Here is a 19,024-nt window from a genome sequence, read left to right as displayed (position 1 = left end):
GACCGTCCTATACCATAAACAAACATTAACTAAATGTGGATCAAAGACCTCAATGCAAGAGCTAAAATTGTAAAACTCTTGGGAGAGCATGTAGAGGAAAGGTTTTGTGACACTGATTTAGCCATGTTTTCATGGATGCAACAGCAAAGCACAGCAACAAAAGGAAAAACATAGGTTAACTGGATTATATCAAAATCAAAACTTTTTTTTATCATTAAGCCGAATCATCATTTAAGTATGAACATTTCTCAATTTTAGAGATTTAACTTCTGTTGTAATCATTTCCCAAGCTGTCACTTATCTGCTATCTGTATCTTATTCCTGAACATTAAGAGTCAAATTAATCTGTAAAATTAACATAAAGCTTAATAATAAAAATGCCCATTTTTTTTTTAAATTGGGTCCTTAATCCTCTCTGTCAGCAGTTCTCAAACTTTTTTGGTTTTAAGAGCCCTTTACACTTAAAAAAATTTTTTTTTTCCTTTAAGATTTATTTATTTATTTGAGAGAGAGAGCGGGAGCATGACCCGGGGGAGGGGCAGAGGGAGAGGGGGGAGAGGGAGACAGAGCATCTCCTGCAGACTACCCGCTAAGCACAGAGCCCCACGTGGCAGGATTCACTAAGATGGGAAACTCAGGAGGAGCAGCCAGGGGGCAACAGCACATGGGGTTCAGCGTAGTTATGCTGACATGGAGGTGCCATCCACGGGCAGATGTCTGGAGGGAGCTGATAATACGGATACTGAGATACACGTTTGAGAACTGAAATCAGAGAAAATGATCCATTCTTGGAGGATAAGTCTAGAGGCTAGAACACAACCCTACCCCATGTCAGGTTTTAATGAATAGGGTGAGAAAGAGGAATCAACAGAGGAGGCTGAGGAGGAATGACATAAAAGATAGGAGAACCATCGGAGATGAGTGTCACGGAAAGCAAGCGAGTGCTTCCAGAAGGCAACAAAGGCAGATGCTACAGGGACCTAAGAACTAAAAGGGGTTCAGTAACATGTAAGCTCCAAGAGAGGCTTTACAGCGCCATATCCTAGGGTCTGTAACAGTGTCTGGTTCAGAGCAGATGCGTAATAAAATCTCGTTGAACACATAAATGAAGGCATCGGATATGGCCATCGAAGGCCACTGATAACCTCTGCTGTAGTGGTTCTCTGGGGGCAGAGAAACAAGCATGGCAGCCATGTACGGAAAAGTGAATGAAAGGAGGGGGTGAACCTGGTTAACAAAGGAAGGGAAGAGAGAAAGAGCTTGCAACTGTCACAGGGTGAGGGAGGGCTTATGTTGAGTTAGGTCAATTTTTCTTTTTAGGATGAAAGAGACTTTTGAGTATGTTTCTTAAGCTCTGAGGAAAGGGGCTATCTGAAAGAGAAATGATGACTTCAAAACCTTTTATTCACAACTCCCTGTCTTCGGCAACCTCCTTAGTCCCCAAAGCCACAAATGGCTTGAAGAAATGGATTCTCCTTGGTACAAGGAGCAAACTGTCGGCTGTACCTACCACCCACAAGGAAGTCACTGCTGAGAAATCATGGCTCCTACCGTCTCCTTCCTTCCTCACACCAGACTGTAACTGCTCTCCATCTTTCATAGCCCGGGCCTCTCGTGCATTACCGGATTTCAAGGCATCCCACCCAAGATGAAGCGCCAATGACTATCGAGAGGAGTCCAGCCATGGGAACTACTTTCAATTTCTCAGGAGCGCCTTCCTCCCTCTTCCCTCCAGACCTCTCCTTCCCTTCCGTCTCAACTGGCTACTCACACTGGAGTTCCCAGTGTAGATACACTTCCCTCCCCTGTGCCTCCTCTAGCAACAGCACTCATCACACTATAGATTCCTATTTGCAATCCTTGCTTCCCTCACTGGGCTAGGAGTTCTGTGAAGGTAGGTATATCTCATTCTCTGTGTGTCCCCGGTACCTAACACATAGGAAGGCTCACTCGACGTGTGTTGCCATGAATGAATGAACAAATGGGTATATTCCTTATCCTTTTTCATCCTGATTCTCTTCGTGAGGAAAGAAGACCCAGGCAAAGCAGCAGACTTGGAAACAGATCCTAAGGGTCTCTTTAGGTTCTGTGCCGTTTCTCTCTAGAAGCTAATCCTTAGCTGGAGACAGGCTGCGAGCAGCTTGCAGACTCGGAGGCAGTGAAGACTACATCATAATAACCATCCATTAAACTTCAAAGGGAGAAAAATTAAAAACATGAATAGAGCTAATTGCTGGCTGCTACAAATTGGTTCCTGGGCATTATAAATGGTTTAATAGTTGGTCTAGATATCATTGCGATAGGTTAGTGCCATATATAAAGACAAACAGATACAGAGATAACTGACAGAGCCTGTGACCTCATCTAGTCGCAGCTCCATAGCCTAAAGGGAAGAAATTTACCAGTTCTGTGTGTTTGGCGTAATTATCTGTCACGAAGTAGCCAAAAACGATTCTCTTGTTTAACAATTACATTACCTAAAGACGCCCAGTCTAGGTGAAACAGTTACAATTGCTATCCTGGGCTGGGAGTCAGGATGCCTGGGGTCAGATCCGGCTCTGAAGCAACCAGGTATGTGCCCAAAGGCCAGTCGCCTGTCTCTATTACTCAATATGCTTGTTATAATACTTGGGATTGTGCATTCACTTATTCATTTATTCAATACGTATTTATTAAGCACCTACTGCATTCCTGGCACAATGCTGGGTGCTGGAGATACAGAGAGGAATAAGATGAAATCCCAGACATTATCACAGTCCACTATAAAGGTATGCAGAGAAACCAAAGGAACACAATAGGACAATGCTGTTGAGGTATGTACAGCTGCTCTAGGGGGATGGGGAGGTATGCACAGGTGCTGTAGGGGAATGGGGAGGTACGCACAGGTGCTGTAGAGAGAGGTACACACAGGTGCTGTAGGGGGCAGGGGAGGTGCACACAGGTGCTGTAGAGGGAGGTACGCACAGGTGCTGTGCGGGGGGGGGCAGGGAGGTACACACAGGTGCTATAGGGAGAGGTATGCACAGGTGCTGTAGGGGGCAGGGGAGGTACACACAGGTGCTGCAGAGGGAGGTATGTACAGGTGCTGTAGGGAGAGGTATGCACAGGTGCTGTAGGGGAACAGGGGAGATATGCACAGGTGCTGAAGAGGGAGGTACACACAGGTGCTGTAGGGGGGCAGGGGAGGTGCACACAGGTGCTGTAGAGGGAGGTGCACACAGGTGCTGTAGGGGGCAGGGGAGGTATGCACAGGTGCTGTAGGGAGAGGTATGCACAGGTGCTGTAGGGGGCAGGGGAGGTGCACACAGGTGCTGTAGAGGGAGGTGCACACAGGTGCTGTAGGGGGCAGGGGAGGTATGCACAGGTGCTGTAGGGAGAGGTATGCACAGGTGCTGTAGGGGGCAGGGGAGGTGCACACAGGTGCGTAGAGGGAGGTACACACAGGTGCTGTAGGGGGAAGGAGAGGTACGCACAGGTGCTGTAGGGGGACAGGAGAATGGGTGAGTGAAACTTTGCTAGGAGAAAACAGGTGAAGTCTTGAGAGGGGGAAATCTTTGAATTGAGCTTTAAATAATTAGTAGGAGTTTGCCAATTAAAGAAGAAAGCAAGCCCTTTCAAAATAACGGGCACCATGTATCAGAGATACATGAAAAAGAAATGTTTAGGAAACAGGGCTCCTGGGTGGCTCAGTTGGTTAAGAAATGTTTAGGAAACAGAGTCTGGGGGTGTAGTTAGACTCTAACGGACCTATTGGGGTCAGTTAACTTTTGGGGAGGTGTCTGGGCATCCTCTTGTAGGCTCTAAGGCAGTGGTTCTCAAACTTGAGGGTGCACCAGCATTACCTAGGAGGCCTGTTAGAACACAGACTGCTGGTCCCCTCCCCAGGAGTTTCTGATTGAGTGGATCTGAGGGCCTGGGGATCTGCATCTCTAACAAACTTTCAGGTACCAAAATCACTGCTAGTCCTGGGTGTACACTTTGGGAAGCATTGTACTAGGGAGCCTTCCCTTCTGATCCTTGTATGAGCAGTTGGTACTACACAGAGCAGGTTGGAAGGAGACAAGCTGAGAGCAGAGAGACATCCAGGAGGCCTGTAGGGGCTCCTAGAAATAAAACTCCTGTCAACTTTCGTAAGTCAAGAGATTCCTGTCCATCTAAGTCCTTATGTTTATTTCCTTTACTAACCTGTCACTGGCGCCTGAAATTTTTACCATTAGAGCTCTCTTCATTTGGATTATGAATTGCTTCCTATTTCAGGGCAAATACTTCTGGAAGGGGCAGCACATGAAATTGCTATCAGCCATTCACTATACAGCGTTGATTTTATGATGAGATCCTTTCTACACCAGTGTCCGATGAGATGATGATTTTTAATGCCCTGGGAGGGAACACCCACTCCAATGCCGGCCGTGTTGCACGCTGACGGCAGGACATCACCTATGTCACTGCCCCTCCCTGAGTCCTAGTTTCAGGCTCCTCCTTGGCGAAATGGGGAGAGTAACAACACCTGCCACAGAGCGTCATTTTGTTTGTTTTGCTGTGTTTTTTATGACTGCACTGAGAGAATGTAAGAGCTCCTGGAATATATCAAGTGTTAAACAGAAGCCCTAAGAGATAAGTGTGTGCACGCACATACACATATATACACAGACATATCTTTCAGCACTTCTTTTAGCATACTGAAAACTCCAGAAGATTCTTAATGAATCCAAGAGATCTGTCAAGCCTGTTGGTTGTTGCTCTGTGTGCGTGCGTGTGCATGTTTGTGTGTGTGTGTGTGTGTGTGTGTGTAAGACAGAGAGAGAGAAAGAATTTGGGAAGGTACAGAGTGAGACGGAACATATCAAAGTGGAAGGAGGAGGCTGATATTAATTCCATTTTTACCTTTGGGCTTCTGGTCTCGTTTCTACTAAAATTGTAGATTTCTAAATTAAAACAGATTAGGACTTAGAAATTTCACAGTTGGGGATTTCTCATTGCTATCAACTGAAAATTCTTCCTGGGGCCTTTCAGGACTTCCTGGACTCAGTTTTCCACAAGCCCAGGAACAGTCAGCATCGATTAGGCTCAGACTGAAGGCACCCAATCCCTTTAAACAAATTCATGTCTAGCCAGTTCTACAAAACCTTTCCTTAACCTCAGTGTCATTCTCCACCTCCAGGGTACTGACAGGCCAGGTTTAAAGAACTCCTTTAACTAAATATGATTGAAGTTTTCTTTTCATCAGGAAGGGCTGCAGAGAGGATGTAACATGTTATTCTGGAGAGTGTTGGCAGGCGCGCCCTGGAAGGGCAGGCTATCAACTTACCCACAAGTGAACAATTACCCGGGTGGTGTGGTTAATCGCACCAGCTTCACCAGGGTAAAAGAAAAACAACCTCCTTATCCCAAGGAAAAGAAAGGAGACATCTACCAATTTGTAAGAGGATAATTTCCTAATTACTCCATGAAGGTTGTTATTTCTGGTGAGTCCTTAAATCAGGTTGAGAAGGGTGAAAGCTGATCCTTCCTTTAGTGATGAAAAATGTTACTGCAGGATTAGATTTTCACGTTAGTGTCTCTCTCTCCAAGCGAAGGAAGAATTTGCTAATCTCCTCCAGGGTAGCTATGGAGGCAGCCCGTGTGGGCAGGAGAAGGTCCCCAAGCGGAGAGGCCAGACCTGGGAGCACCCCAGTTTGGTGGCAAGGTGACTTGGAAAAACCTCCCTCCTGAGTGTGAGGAGGCCCCAGCTGAATACATGACTCACAGCAGAGAACCTCTGAAGGTTTTAGAAATGAAGCCTGCCTCAGTTTTTTTTTTTTTTTTTAAGATTTTATTTATTTATCTGACAGAGAGATATAGCGAGAGAGGGAACACAAGCAGGGGGAGAGGGAGAAGCAGGCTTCCTGTGGAGCAGGGAGCCCGATGTGGGGATCGATCCCAGAACCCTGGGATCATGACCTGAGCCAAAGGCAGACGCTTAACGACTGAGCCACCCAGGCGCCCCCTGCCTCAGTTTTTAACAGCCATTAAATTCCCCTCAAGGCAACTTGTGAAAAAAGGAGGGGTGTTCTGGTAGCGATTATCAAACCATAACCAATCCCCCGCCACACACGGGACACTCCCAGACTGCTGCGAAACCAAACTTTCTGTAAGACCTACCATGTGTTCCAGAACTCTTCCTTCTAGGGACTCCTTGACTTTGCAACAACTCTGTGGGGCAAATGTAACAGCTACTATTTGAAAGTGGAGAAACTGAAGCTCCCAGTCTAAATTCCCCAACGGAGCAGCAAAGGAACAGCGCCGGGTCTCATCGGATCTTACCCTGTGCTTCCAGAAGGGGGAGGCCGCCTCGGTAGCTCTCTATAGGCAGCGCCCTGCTCCTCGGCTTGGCCGTCTCCCGCGCTCTGTCACTTGTGGGCTAACAGGTAGGAGACCCGGGAAACAGGCCGGTCAAGGGGAAAGCGTGAACCAGTGGGAGCAGGGAAGTGAACGTGGTACAACCTGCCTGCGGAGAAGGGCTGACTCGGGACAGACAGGGCTGGTACCCAGAACAGCCAAGTAGGTGAGATGTGCTTTCCTTCTCCACTCTCTCCGGTTCCAGAATGGCCTCCCTCCACTTCTGGGATCCACTCACTAACTCAACGACGATTTATTAAGCACCTCCTATGTACCAAGTACCCTAAGAGGTACTGGGGATATAGCAGTGAACAATCAAACACAAGTCCCCCCCAATGGAGCTTACATTCTAGGGGTTCCCATCCAGGGGCTTGGGGCTGTCTTTTAGGCTGCATGGAATTCTCTGTTAGGTTTTCCGTTCACACGCGCACGGGCGCACACTCACGGACACAACGGGCGCATAGGCGGACACACGCCTTCTCGAGTGCACCCGCACGCACCAGCGCGCACACGCCCTGCCCCGCCTTGCAGCCCCCCCTCCCAGGCTCACGCCTGCGCACGCACGGACAACGTGTGCACGCACGCCCTGCCCCCCCCACCGCGACCCCCTCTCACGCGGGGTGTCTGTGCGGAGGTCCCGGCAGTGTCCCGGAGCGCAGCCGCCCAGAGGACGGTCTCACGGCCCCGGGCGCAGGGGAGGGCGGAGGGGGTGCGGAGCCCGGGCAGCCAGAGTCTCGCGTGCTGGCGCCGGCGGCTTCTTCTCCGTCCGCAGGCAGTGCCGGTCCCTCCCGGGCCGGGTTGCGGGGCGGGCGGGGCGGCCCCCTCCGGACCCCCGGGCGCCCCCCCCATTCTCCTCCCTCCCCGCCCCCCAGGCCCGGCCTCGCTGGACCGTGACTCCCTTCTCAGCAATGACTGCGGGCCCGGCCCGACGGGCGGAAACAGGGCAGGCGCGCTGGGCCGTGGGGCTGGGGCAAGGCACAGGTGGAAAACTATTATCAAGCTCTTTGGAAACAGCCTCAGCCCTGGGTCTGTGGCAGAAACTTGGACTCAGTGGCCTGAAACCGGGCCGAGGAGCAGTGTCAGGAGGTGCGGGCCTGTCCCTCGGGGCTGATCGACTAGATGCTCCTTGTCCCAAGGCATTTCAGTGTGTTGTTTGTTTCCAACCCTGAGCAACTGCCTTCCGCGGCTCTTTACAGACACAGTCTCGCCGCAAGGCTGCGCAGAAGGGCCAGGCGATCATTCCTTTCTCTGGCTCACGCTTTCACGGGTGCTCCCAATCTGGGGCAGCTCCTTACCGGGCCACTTTTTTTTCTCGGATCAGTGAGCACTTTTGAGAAGTTTTCCCAAGGCCCTTTCCACCTTCCTGGCTCTTCTCAAGGAAGAGAAAAAGGAGAGTGGCAAAACTAGCAGGGTTCCCCCACCCCCACCCCCCCCAGGACAGCTTGCTTCATTCAGAGAGGCCTAGCTCTGAAGGGCCCCCTGTCAAGTTTGAGGGCATCTGTTAGGATCCCACAAGGTCAGGGTGCAGTCTGCTTTGAGGGTAGGTGGGTCCCAGGCAGCGTCCTCCTGCGCCCTCTATGGATCAATGTCAACAGCAAGAGACTCACACAAATCGGGTTCACCCTCCTCTGCAGGGCAGGAGTGAGTTTCAAGAGCAGAGAACTCTGTCTTTATCCTCTGCCTGGAACTTAGTTGAAGAGGTAGAGAGACAAAGCAACTCCTGCTGCTCTCTGCAAGGAGAGATGGGCAGTAGCTCCTGGGAGAGCATGGAAGGGCACTTCTCCAGAGAACCTGAGCTGGGAGCTACTGACTCTGGAATTTGAGGGGAGAATGGTCCTCATCACCTGCCTATCAGCACTTGGCCCTGGGAGCCTCCACATACCCTCCCTTTGAATTCTCACTCTGTTCAACAGCTCTTGTCATCCCCGTTTTACAGAGGAGGAGAGTGAGTTTCAAAGTGGTTACGTAGCTCGCCAGGGTTTATACAGGGCTATCGATGGGGGAGGCCAAATAGGACCGACTGGACCAACTTCAACTACTTGTGTTTCCAATAGGAATTCATTTTCCTGGTTCTTGCAAAGCAGGGGAGAGGTTTGGGAATAAGGACGCTGCTCCAATCATGCCAGTTTCGCCTCTGTCCCATAAACAGTCCTTGGTGTCTTCGACCTCCTAGATTTCTCTCATGTAGTTTCCCGGGCTTGGAATGCCTTCCACCAATGCAACTCCTACACAGCCATCAAGGCCCAGCTAACGAATCTTTTCCTGCATGAGCCTTCCTGCCCCCTCTAGCTTTTGTCTGTCTCCCTTTATACTCCAGCATTGACATTCGGTGCCGTAAAATCTAACCCTTCATTATATCACCATCTTTTATAATTCTCTCATTGTTTCGGTTTCATTGGCCTTGTTTCACCAGCCAGACTGACCTCTATAAGGGCCGGGACCATGGCGTAGCCACTTCCCTTACATAACCCTGTGTTTCCAGCATAGTGCTGGGTGCAAATTTGCTCTCAAGTAACTCTTGTTTGGCTAATTGACCAGACACATTTGAAACTGGCCCAATGTTGGCCAAGGAGCTTTTGCTACAAGACCTTGAAGGGTGGTATTTTGCGGTTCGTGGCCATTAACCAGCTAGCAGCACCCCTGGCTGGGTGGCTTGCCTGCCGGGTTCCTCCAGACTGTCAGGAAAGGACGCACCTGGACTACCTGAGAAAGAGACAGAGCTGCATTGTATTCTCTGTTCACACTAAGACATCCAAGGACCTCTTAGACCAGGTGCTGCTTCTTTGACACCTGTGGTATGCAGTGATCGAGGATAACTAAATGAAATGCAAACAGCTAGCTCCATGACAGAAAAGATCTGGTCTAAAATGGAGGTAGGACACACAAAAACAACCAGAAAGCAAATAATTGCTTTTTGTTTTGTTTTTAAAAGATTTTATTTGAGAGAGAGAGTACATGAGAGAGAGAGAGAGAGAGAGAGAGAGAGAGAGCACAAGCAGGGGGAGGGGCAGAGGGAGACGCAGACTCCCTGCTGAGCAGGGAGCCCAATGCGGGACTCGATCCCAGGACCCTAGGATCATGACCGAAGCTGAAGGCAGACACTTAACCGACTGAGCCACCCAGGCACCCAGAAGATTGCTTTTTGGAGTAGTTCTGTGTCTCACGTTGAAGGTTTTGAGACTCTTGGAACACATCACGTGAAGCCAAGTCTCCTTTCCTATTATCCCATCAGCATATGTGAGTACTCATCCCTGACCTTTGTGGCTTGTAATGTGTTTCCACATCCATCGCCTCATTTATTCCTCACAGAACTTTGAGAGGAAATAATAGTAACAACAACACAACGTTGATAAAATACCTATATCTATTTAATAACTACTATGTACTGGGTACCATTCTGAGGACTTTATATATATTAATTCATTTGTTCCCCCATTTTACAGATGCAGAAACTGAGGCACTGAGGGTAATGTTTCTGACCTGTACACTCTTCACGTGGTGAAACCTGCACTTGAACCCTGGTCTTCTGATCGACTACCTGGCAGAGGGAGGGACAACTCTCAGGTCCCCTTGCCTCATGCCTGTGGCTTCATCCGGTGCTCATTTCTTTGACTCAGTACTTCCAGGAAACTTTGTTGTGTAGGAGAGCCCCAGCTTCATTCCTAGGGAAGGTGCAGATGCTAGGGCTGGTATCCTGGGCTTAAGGACAGAGAGACCCGACAGCTGGGCTTAGAATGAGTGTTTGCTCTGCCACTTGCTAGCCGGCCATGAACTTGGTCAATTCACATAATCTTTCCAAGCTAAAATGTCTTCAACGGTGGGTTAGGAATGATAATCCAAAAATACTTGACAGGGGGCGCCTGGATGGCTCAGTCGGTTAAGCGTCTGACTCTTGATTTCAGCTCAGGTCATGATCTCAGGGTCGTGGGTTTGAGCCCCACATCGGGCTCCCTGCTCAGCAGGGAGTCTGCTTGAGAGTCTCTCTCTCTCTCCTCTCCCTCTACCCCTCCCCCAACTCTCTTTCTCTAAAATAAATAAATAAATCTTTAAAACAAAAGACAAAACAAAACAAAACTACTTGACAGGGTTGATGTGAGGATCCAATGAGATGGCATCAAGATAAAGCACTTGTCATAAATGTCCCCTTCTCTTGGATAGATGCAGGGTTTATTGATGTTGGATTGATATGGTTATCCTCCTGAGTGTAAGGAAGCAGGGACTCTGGGAAAGGAACGCTTACTCTGGCTATCATCTGGGGAGAAGGCCTGTCTTCAGACTCGAAGCGGGAACTCCAAAAGTAGGTCTTGGGTGGGAGAGAGCACTCTAGTACCTCAACTTCTTTCTCTTCAGCCTGGACCCTGAGGACCCTAGACAGGCTGGAGGGTGCTCCTTGGAGACAGTTGGGGCTGGACAGAGAGGCCTCCCTATAGTAGGCCACAAGGAGCAGAAGTCACCCTGTGACTTATTGGCACATTCTTCTGGCTTTATGTCCCCTTTTGTTATTCCTTGCTTGAGTTACATCTTGTTGCAAAGCTCCAGCCTGGTCTCAGCCGTGCCACTGAGGGGGGACAGTGGCCCCGAGTCTGGGCCTCATGCCTGTGAGCCCGGTGTGGCACCAGCTGTGTGTGGTGGTGGGAATGTCCCCAAGGCAGAAGAGAATCAAGATTCTTGAACCATGAGAGTCTTACTGAAAGAAAGAGATGCACTGATAAGGAAACTAACACTGAACCAGGACTCTGCCAGTCAAGGAGCTTTGGGGGCATTTTCTCAACCTAATCTTGACACTAACCTATAAGGTAGGTGTCTGGGGAAACTCAGCCTCACAGAGGGTCAACTGGCTTGCCCCAGGCACCCTGCTAGTATATGGCTGAGCCAGGATCCAAAGCAAGGTCTGCGGAACTCACATGCCCATGCCCTCTACACACGGCACTGAGTGCCCAGGAGGGCTTAGCCTTCTGTGGCTCTTTGTTTCTCCTTAAGAGAAGGGGGGCGATATTTATTTCCCTGGCTGGCATGATGAGATCATTATCATCCTCAGAAAACATGTATTAAATCCCTAATTGTACATGGCACCGAGGAAAGCGCTGAATAATTTGGGATACAGAAATAATTAAGTAGAGTCCACAGACAGGCTTTCTGCCCTCTGGGAACAGAGGGTCTCCCACAGGTGAAGACGGCACAATGGCCCCAAAGCCCAGGGCGTGGCTGCCCTTCTCTGAGGCCAGGGAGCCTCTCACCACAGTGACAGATGGTACCTGTCCCCTTAGCAAAGGTGTGTCCTGGCTGGCTTGGAGGTAGGAGGGTCTTCACAAATCCGTCTCTGCTTATGGGAAGTGCCTCTGAAAGCATAAAACTGTGGAGGCAGATAGAGGTGGGTTCAGAGCCTTCTAATCAGCTGTGTAACCTTGGACATGTTCCGCAGCCTCTCCAAGTTTCGGTTTCTCATCTATGGAACTGGACAGGTGGGGATGCCATTCTGTTAAATGAGATACTATATGTAAAAGCACTTCACATGATGTCCAACATACAGTAAGTTCTCGGCCATGAAGAGCTATTATTACAGAGGTTGGGTAGGTAGCTTGCACTCAGAATGGATTTTAGGGGTGAGGGATTTTTGTGGTGAGGGGGAGGGGGGACTTTTGATTGCACAGCAGAGAGACACCCCTTTCCTACCCCCACTGCTCTGTGGCTGTCCCAAGGCAGAAAGGCCCTTGTGTTTCTTACCCACTCCTCCTCCTGAGAGCCTTTCTGGTGCAGTCCCTCCAATGCCGGCCTCTTAGTCAGTGACTGATCTTCAGTTTCTATTCCAGAGAGATGGGAGGCTTTCTTCAGGCAAAAGGCGCAAAGGAAAATTGAAATGCAGCATACTAGAGCATCTACTGATCTGCACACAGTAGGAACACAACAGATGCAGACTGACTGGGATATCTGGGGCCCCTGTCTCTCCAGACGGGGGCTGCTGTCCCGACCATAATTGCTGAGGGGCTGCCATGGCAGGTGGAATGTTCCAAGATGTTCTTTTTGGCCTGTGAGAGTCGCCAGAAGGCACACCCCTGGCTCACCCAGAGCTGGACATGGAGGGAGTGACCAAGGGCACACGCTGCAAAAAAATCTCTTTTGTTTCTTCTTGGCAGGGGCCCTGCACAAGACCGGCTTCATGCTTAATGGCCTGTCCGGGGGAACAAAACCCACAGAACCAAGGGAGAAAAAGATTAAACTCCTAATAAAACCAAACCCAAACATCACCGCCCTCCCTGTCCTACCCAGCCCTTACTTTACACTGTGAGCTGTCTGCCAGCCAGTTCCCCTCCCAGGCAAATAATATTTATTCCATGAGGCCCTGACACACCGGGCCAGAACAAGACAATGCTTGATTGTTTCTTCCTTCCCCCTGCGGCAAACGATGGGTTGGAGCGAAAGACGAAAGACGTGAAAAGGGAAAGGAGCAATATTGATGTTCTTCTCATGGGACCCAGCTTGGGCGAGCTGTCAAAACAAGCCTGAGATGGGGGGGGGGGGGGCAAGGGGAGCGGGGGAGGGGGATGGCTCGGGGGATTAGCGCTGCTACTCCCCAACCTGCTCAGAAAGTTTCGCTCTTTCACCAAAAGTTCCTGGCAGCTGTGACTTCTTACATGGCTTTTGCTTCCATTAACCTGGGGAGTCATTAAGTCATGGAGCTTAAGGAGGCTCTACAGGGTCCAATCGTCATCCCTCAGTGGAAAGTGCCAATTCATTGCTTGTAGATGAAAACCCTGGAGATCATGACTAAGTCAGAGGTGAGCTTTTCTAGTGTTAGGGATTGACAGCTGACCCTAACGTGACCCCATGCTGCAAAGTAGGCTTGTGTGAGTCAAAGGCTCCAGCCTTTCTGACCAGTGAGAAGATGGGAAGTGGGTGACCACTCACAATGGGTTGGATCACTGGTTTCCGTGGGTTCTCGGCTGGGGTTCAGGCCTGAAAGGTCCAGAAAGATCTCTTATCGTTATTGGTATCCATCCATGAGGTGCTTGTTGAAGACTGAGACAGTTTGTATTGTCCCAAACTTTACTCTCCCCTAGATCAGACAATCGCCACCATGGGCTAGGACTAGGGGGTTGGTTCTACTGTCCTTCCTTGAAATTAGGGATTTTGTCTTATTTTCCTCTCCGAGCAGTGCCTGGCTCAGTGCTTGTAGAATATTTATAGGAAGGAGGGAGGCAAACGAGAACCCCAGGGCTCACCTCCTTTACCCTCCCTTGGGTGGGAACCCACCTGGGGAACTCAGCAACGGCTGGGAGTGGCTCAACCACACCGGCAGGGTGCGGATGCCGTGAACTAACTGCTCAAAAGAGCAAAATGAGGACTCACTTGGAGTGCAGTACTCGTCAGCGATTCAAAGCTCTCATTTATTCTAACTCATTTAATTTTCACAATTATGTGAAGGGAGGAGGGGAGGTATTACTATCCCCATTTTGCAGGTGAAGAACCCCAGGTTTAGGAAGGTTTACTGACCTCTAAGCCCGTATCAGACCGCAGGACTTCTGAATTCCTAACACTCTTTCCACATTAACTCCATGAGCTCTCTCTCTTGCAGGGGGCTAGAAGGCAGGCACTGTTGAACTCAAGGACTTAGCGTCTAACCTGGTCTTTGTCCACCTGCCAGTGTCCCCTTCTCACTTTTCAGGACCCAGCAGACTGCCCCTCTTGCTCAGAGGCCTGGCATTGGAAGGGAATCCAAAGAAAGAGAACAGCCAGGGAGCTCATCCCTTGGTCTATTTCACTAAAGCCTGGCAGTGGTTAGGAGTGTAAAAAGGTTGGGGCTGATGCCGTTCTCAACAAGGAAGTGTTTTCCTTCCTTAAATCCGTCTTCTCAGCAATTTCACTCTTGTCTCTCGGGGCTGAACGGGAGGGATTGCCTGCACCTGCACACAACCATGAGCGTAAAGACTGGGAACGGGAGCAGGACATTTGCTAAATGGGGGGGGGGATTTAAAGGATGAGCGGCAGCTCCCAGGAAGACTTGGCTCCCCATAACTCCAGTGGGGGCACATGCAGCCTCATGGCTGCCCAGGGGATGGCCGGCGTTCTAGAAATGCCGCTCCTTACAGGAATTGTGATGGGCTCTGGGTCTGGGGAGGGCAGACTGGGGAGGGCAGACCCTGGCTGGAAAACCTGAGATAACTGACAGTCTGGCTTATCCCATGTGGGATTACTCAGCCTGTAAAAGTCCTATTTATTTGTTAAGGGAGGGGCAGATCCATATCCCATCTGTTGACACCTGGACCGCAAAGGAGAGGGAGCTGCACCTCTCTGCCCCTCCCAACGCCCTGGATGCGGCACTCCCTGCCAAGCTGATGTGGTTGCTGGGAAGAACACCTGGTGGGTGAGCGATGGGAGAGCCTCCCGCTGCCAGTTGCCACCTCTGCCGAGAGCCCGTTGTCACTCAGTGGAGGCCCACGCAAGAAGCCTGAGAACACTGTTCCAGACACGTCTTTTTTTTTGTTGTTTTTTTGTTTTGTTTTTTTAGATACCTGTCCCAGAGTGGGCCTGACCTTGCCCGTGAGACCAGCTTCACCAGCTCTCTGAGAGCCTCCCTGAAATGTACCACCATTTCTTTCCATGGCTGTGTTCATTTTCTCCAAGACCAATGGAGTAGAAGATTCAGGAGGCTTTCCATCTTAGATTACAGGTCTGAGCAGTGCACACCACCCCTTTACCTCTGGTTTCCTCATGCCATTTCTGTTCAGATAGCAGGAAAGTGCAGGGGAAGACTAGCTACTGTTTAAGGTGGTGATTCACTTAGTTTCAAGGTGCTGTCAAAGATCAGGTAATTATTTTTATTATTGTCAGAACTTTTGGCATTTAGAAAGAACAGAGGGTCAATACTTAAGATATGCAGGCTCCAACCCTCGCTCTGACATGAGCCAACTGTGTGACCTTGAGCATCGAGTTAATCTTTCTGGATCTCCATTTTCTCACCAGGCAACAAAAGAAATTGGATGGATGCTCTCCTGGGGCTTCTTCCAACTCTAGTATTTTATGACTACACAACCACTAATCTCAATACTGATGTCCTTATTTACAAAGAGAATGCCGCTGATATACCTCAGGTAGGATGCATGCTCTGAGTTGTTTTCTGCGTGCTGTTGGGTCTGTAAGGCTCCACCTCCGCATGGGTCCCGTTCCCTTAGTCTGCCACAGTTCCCATGCAAGAGGGCTCGCCCCATGTCCTCTGCTCTCCTCAGGAGCCCCTCAGAGGGTGCCATCCAATGGCCACAATAGGGCTGGGAGCTTTGGATCTCAATTCCCACTTCAGGAACTGACTTGCTGGTTGGCTTTGGGCAAGACTTGGCTTCTCTGAGCCTTATCGACCCAATGAGATAAATAATCCTCCCTGGGAAAGCACTTTGGGATGCTTCAGTGGAAGAAGCCAACTCCCTGGCTGTTCTCTTTCTTCTTCAGTGGAAGAAGCCAGGACCCTCACTGTGGAGGCTGAGTATCTAAATCCCAGAGCCTTTGAGAGCCCAGTGGCCCTTTACTAATGGGTGGCACACTCAGCGGAACTTTGTTAATTTCCCCATTTGCACAGAACCAAGGCCTCCTGGCAGATGCTGGGTGACTTGTTCGCATGCATTGTGAACTTGGATCAAGACACCCTCTTTTTGGATTAGTTCTGAGCCTGGTTTTGAAGCATCTTACTGGGATAGTGGATGGCTTTGAAATGCATTTCAGTGAGCTCTTTATAACCTCACTCATCAGGCCTGGAGGAACTGTGCTTCCTTTCACCGACTCAGCTTGGCTGCCATGCTGGAGGCTGCTGAGTCATCCAGGCAAGGCCCGTTACCTGCCAAACATGGCTTTCCTGGACCCACCTTTCCGGTGTAATGAACCTACAGGATTAACCTGAGAGCTCCTCCCTTTTACCTTCATTTCCCCCCTTCCCATCCTCCGAGCGCCGCCCCACCCCCAGCTTCTGCTTCCCAGGTGGGGGCTCCTAAGCCAAGAAGGGAGAGCAGTTAGCTCCAACTCCAAGACTTTATATGGTGAAATGATTTATCACTTCCAGGATAGGAGCAATATGGTTCATAATGTCTTACTGTAATCCGTCAATAAGGATGTTGCATCAAGGAACTATTTAAATATTCTTTAAGTCTCTGGAGATTAGTGCCAGATTCTTGATCTTACTGTGAATATTTACACAATGGATAACACTATATATAAATTAGTGAGACCACATACAAATGTCTGATCATGTATTACAAACTTGAGATGAATTCTAGAAGAATGCAATAGTAACCCACAACATCAACACCATAAATAATAACATTAGGATGGAAGTGGTTGACTCATGTTGGAGTTGACTGGGGCTGATTTTTTTTTTTTTTTTCATAACAAGGTACATGGTTTCCCTTTAGAACCTCTTAAGAGCAACTCAGAAATAGATACCGTTCTCCCCTTTACATCTTGGTAGTTTAGAAATATATAGTGAGCTTTGGAGTCAGTCAGATTACATTATAATTCCTATTTTGCTGATTGTTAATTGTGAACAAGTTACTTCTGTGAGTTTTAGCTTCCTTGACTATAAAATGGGAATCTAATACCTACCTCACAGGTAGGTGAAGTTCAATTTAAATATACATATAAATGTAAATTGCCTGGTATGGTATCTGGCATAGAATAGACAATTAATAATAGCAATGAGTATAATTAGCACTACTAATATGGTAGTAGGGGAGGTGGTAGTGACAGATGCAATAGATTTCCTGAGGGCGGGAGTGAGAGGAACTGACCTCTAGCCTTCTCTCCTTGCCCTAAATCCTGTCAGTAAATGGAAACAGGTTTGATGACCCACATCATTGGTCTATATTGGGTTTGTGCCTTCATTTAATAGTTTGAGTGCCCCGTAAGTTCTAAGCAACAAAATCTCTGCCCTCATTGGGCTTATGTACTAGTGACTTTGGGAGAGAAACCTCTGGATCATTCCAGATTTAATATAGTGCTTTCATATTTCCCATCTTTATTGCTTTCCATTACCATCCCATACCACCTCCAGCACAACCCACTCCAGGTAACAATAAACCGAGGCAGCTCAAACCCTGCATAGACACCCACCAGCCGCTGGTGATTTTCTCCTTATTGTTAGGAACTAGCCAGTTTTCCTTCTAAGGCTATTTTATTTTTTCTCAGAGTGGAAGGAATGTTTCCCTGATTAAGTAAGGTATGAATTCAGACCTCTTCCTAGTAGCTGGGACGGGAAGCAGACTGAGAATTGCTGTGCCACTTTGGGCTGAAGTTGTCATATAATTCAATGCCTTGTTTTCCCCTTTTACAATGAGGTGTGGGAGAAGGAAAAGGTGCTCAGCAAAGAGGAAAAAGCTAGAAACCTCTGAGGTAGGTGGGAAGGAGGTCAGGGGACAGGGACAGAAATGTGGACCTGTAGAGCCTGGGATCCATTTGAAGTCTCCGCTCTCCTGGAAATAGATCATGAAGTAATTTAATAACAAATCAACTGTAATCAACTGGGTGGCAAGTCTGTTAAATGTCTGACTCTTGATTTTGGCTCAGGTCATGATCTCAGGGTCATGAGATGGAGCCCCATGTCAGACTCTGAGCTCAGCAGGGAGTCTGCTGGAGATTCTCTCCCTCTCTTTGCCCCTGCTTGCATGCATGCTCTCTCTCTCTCTCTCTCTCTCAAATAAATAAGTCTTTAAAAAAATTGTATTCAAAAAAAACCTGTGTAGTTGCAGGTAATCACAGCCAGGTGTTTCTCTCTTCAGGCGTCAAGCATGAACGCTTGTCTGCTGGCTGTCGGTGTGAGGGTAGTGAAACGGTTGTCCTGTCAAGGATGGACAGTGACGAGATGACGCGAACTCGTTTGACACCAATGTGAACCCTTCACCTAGAGCTCAACTCAACCCCAGGGATTTCTGACCTGTCGAAGAAAGTTTGATGACTCTCCTTGCTTAATCAGGCCCTGCTAAGCTCCCTCGAGGCAAAATAAGGAAGAAGGGGAGGTGAATTTTGTGTCTTTCTGTGAGAATGTACAATTTCCAAAAGCAACAACCTTTCCTCCAAACAAATGTGTAACCAAAGATAAAAAGTTTCTCTGCTTTATAAAATGAGCACAAAAAATACCCTCCTGAGTATATATCCTCTTCCAACAAAAATACTGACCCCTCCTTTACAGAAATTTGAGGATTTCCGTGGCCTAGCAGAGTAACAATATACACAGTAATTTAAATATATCTGTTAAATCAAATTAGGTTGAAATTGTTCCCCCATCTCCTTTCTTTGTTATCTGTCATTTATTTCCAATATGCAGGCCGTGGGAGCTGCTAGACATTCAGAGAAGATCTGTCCCAATGCCCGTAATATAGAAGCTCCTATTTCTCTGACTTGTTACCCACAGGAACGCAGAACAGGAAATGAACCCTTCACTGAGCACCAATAATTAAGGACTTAGCGAGCTCTTTATGTTTACCAACCCTTAAGTCACAGTCTACGACTCACTCATTGGCACATTTTCTCTCAGATGATAATCACTGCTCTTCCCACAGGTAAGTTTTTCTAGAAAAAAAAAAAGGTTCAATACTGGATAATTTTAGTCAGGCCAAGAATACCTCAAGACCTTAACCCTCCTTATTCCAACGGACACTGCAAATTAGCT

General features: G+C 48.7%; 1 long non-coding RNA gene across 1 annotated transcript; it reads left to right on the top strand.

Moving 5' to 3' along the window:
* Window positions 1-6,261: 6,261 nt before the first annotated feature.
* On the top strand, window positions 6,262-15,467 carry LOC113915530. The gene is made up of 3 exons (XR_003517692.1): window positions 6,262-6,407; window positions 14,885-15,046; window positions 15,340-15,467. It is a non-coding gene; the product is annotated as an uncharacterized LOC113915530 (long non-coding RNA).
* Window positions 15,468-19,024: the final 3,557 nt, after the last annotated feature.

This window comes from Zalophus californianus, chromosome 11 (assembly GCF_009762305.2).
Source record: "Zalophus californianus isolate mZalCal1 chromosome 11, mZalCal1.pri.v2, whole genome shotgun sequence".
Lineage (NCBI taxonomy): Eukaryota > Metazoa > Chordata > Mammalia > Carnivora > Otariidae > Zalophus > Zalophus californianus.
This window is presented reverse-complemented; position numbering and strand designations above follow the sequence as displayed.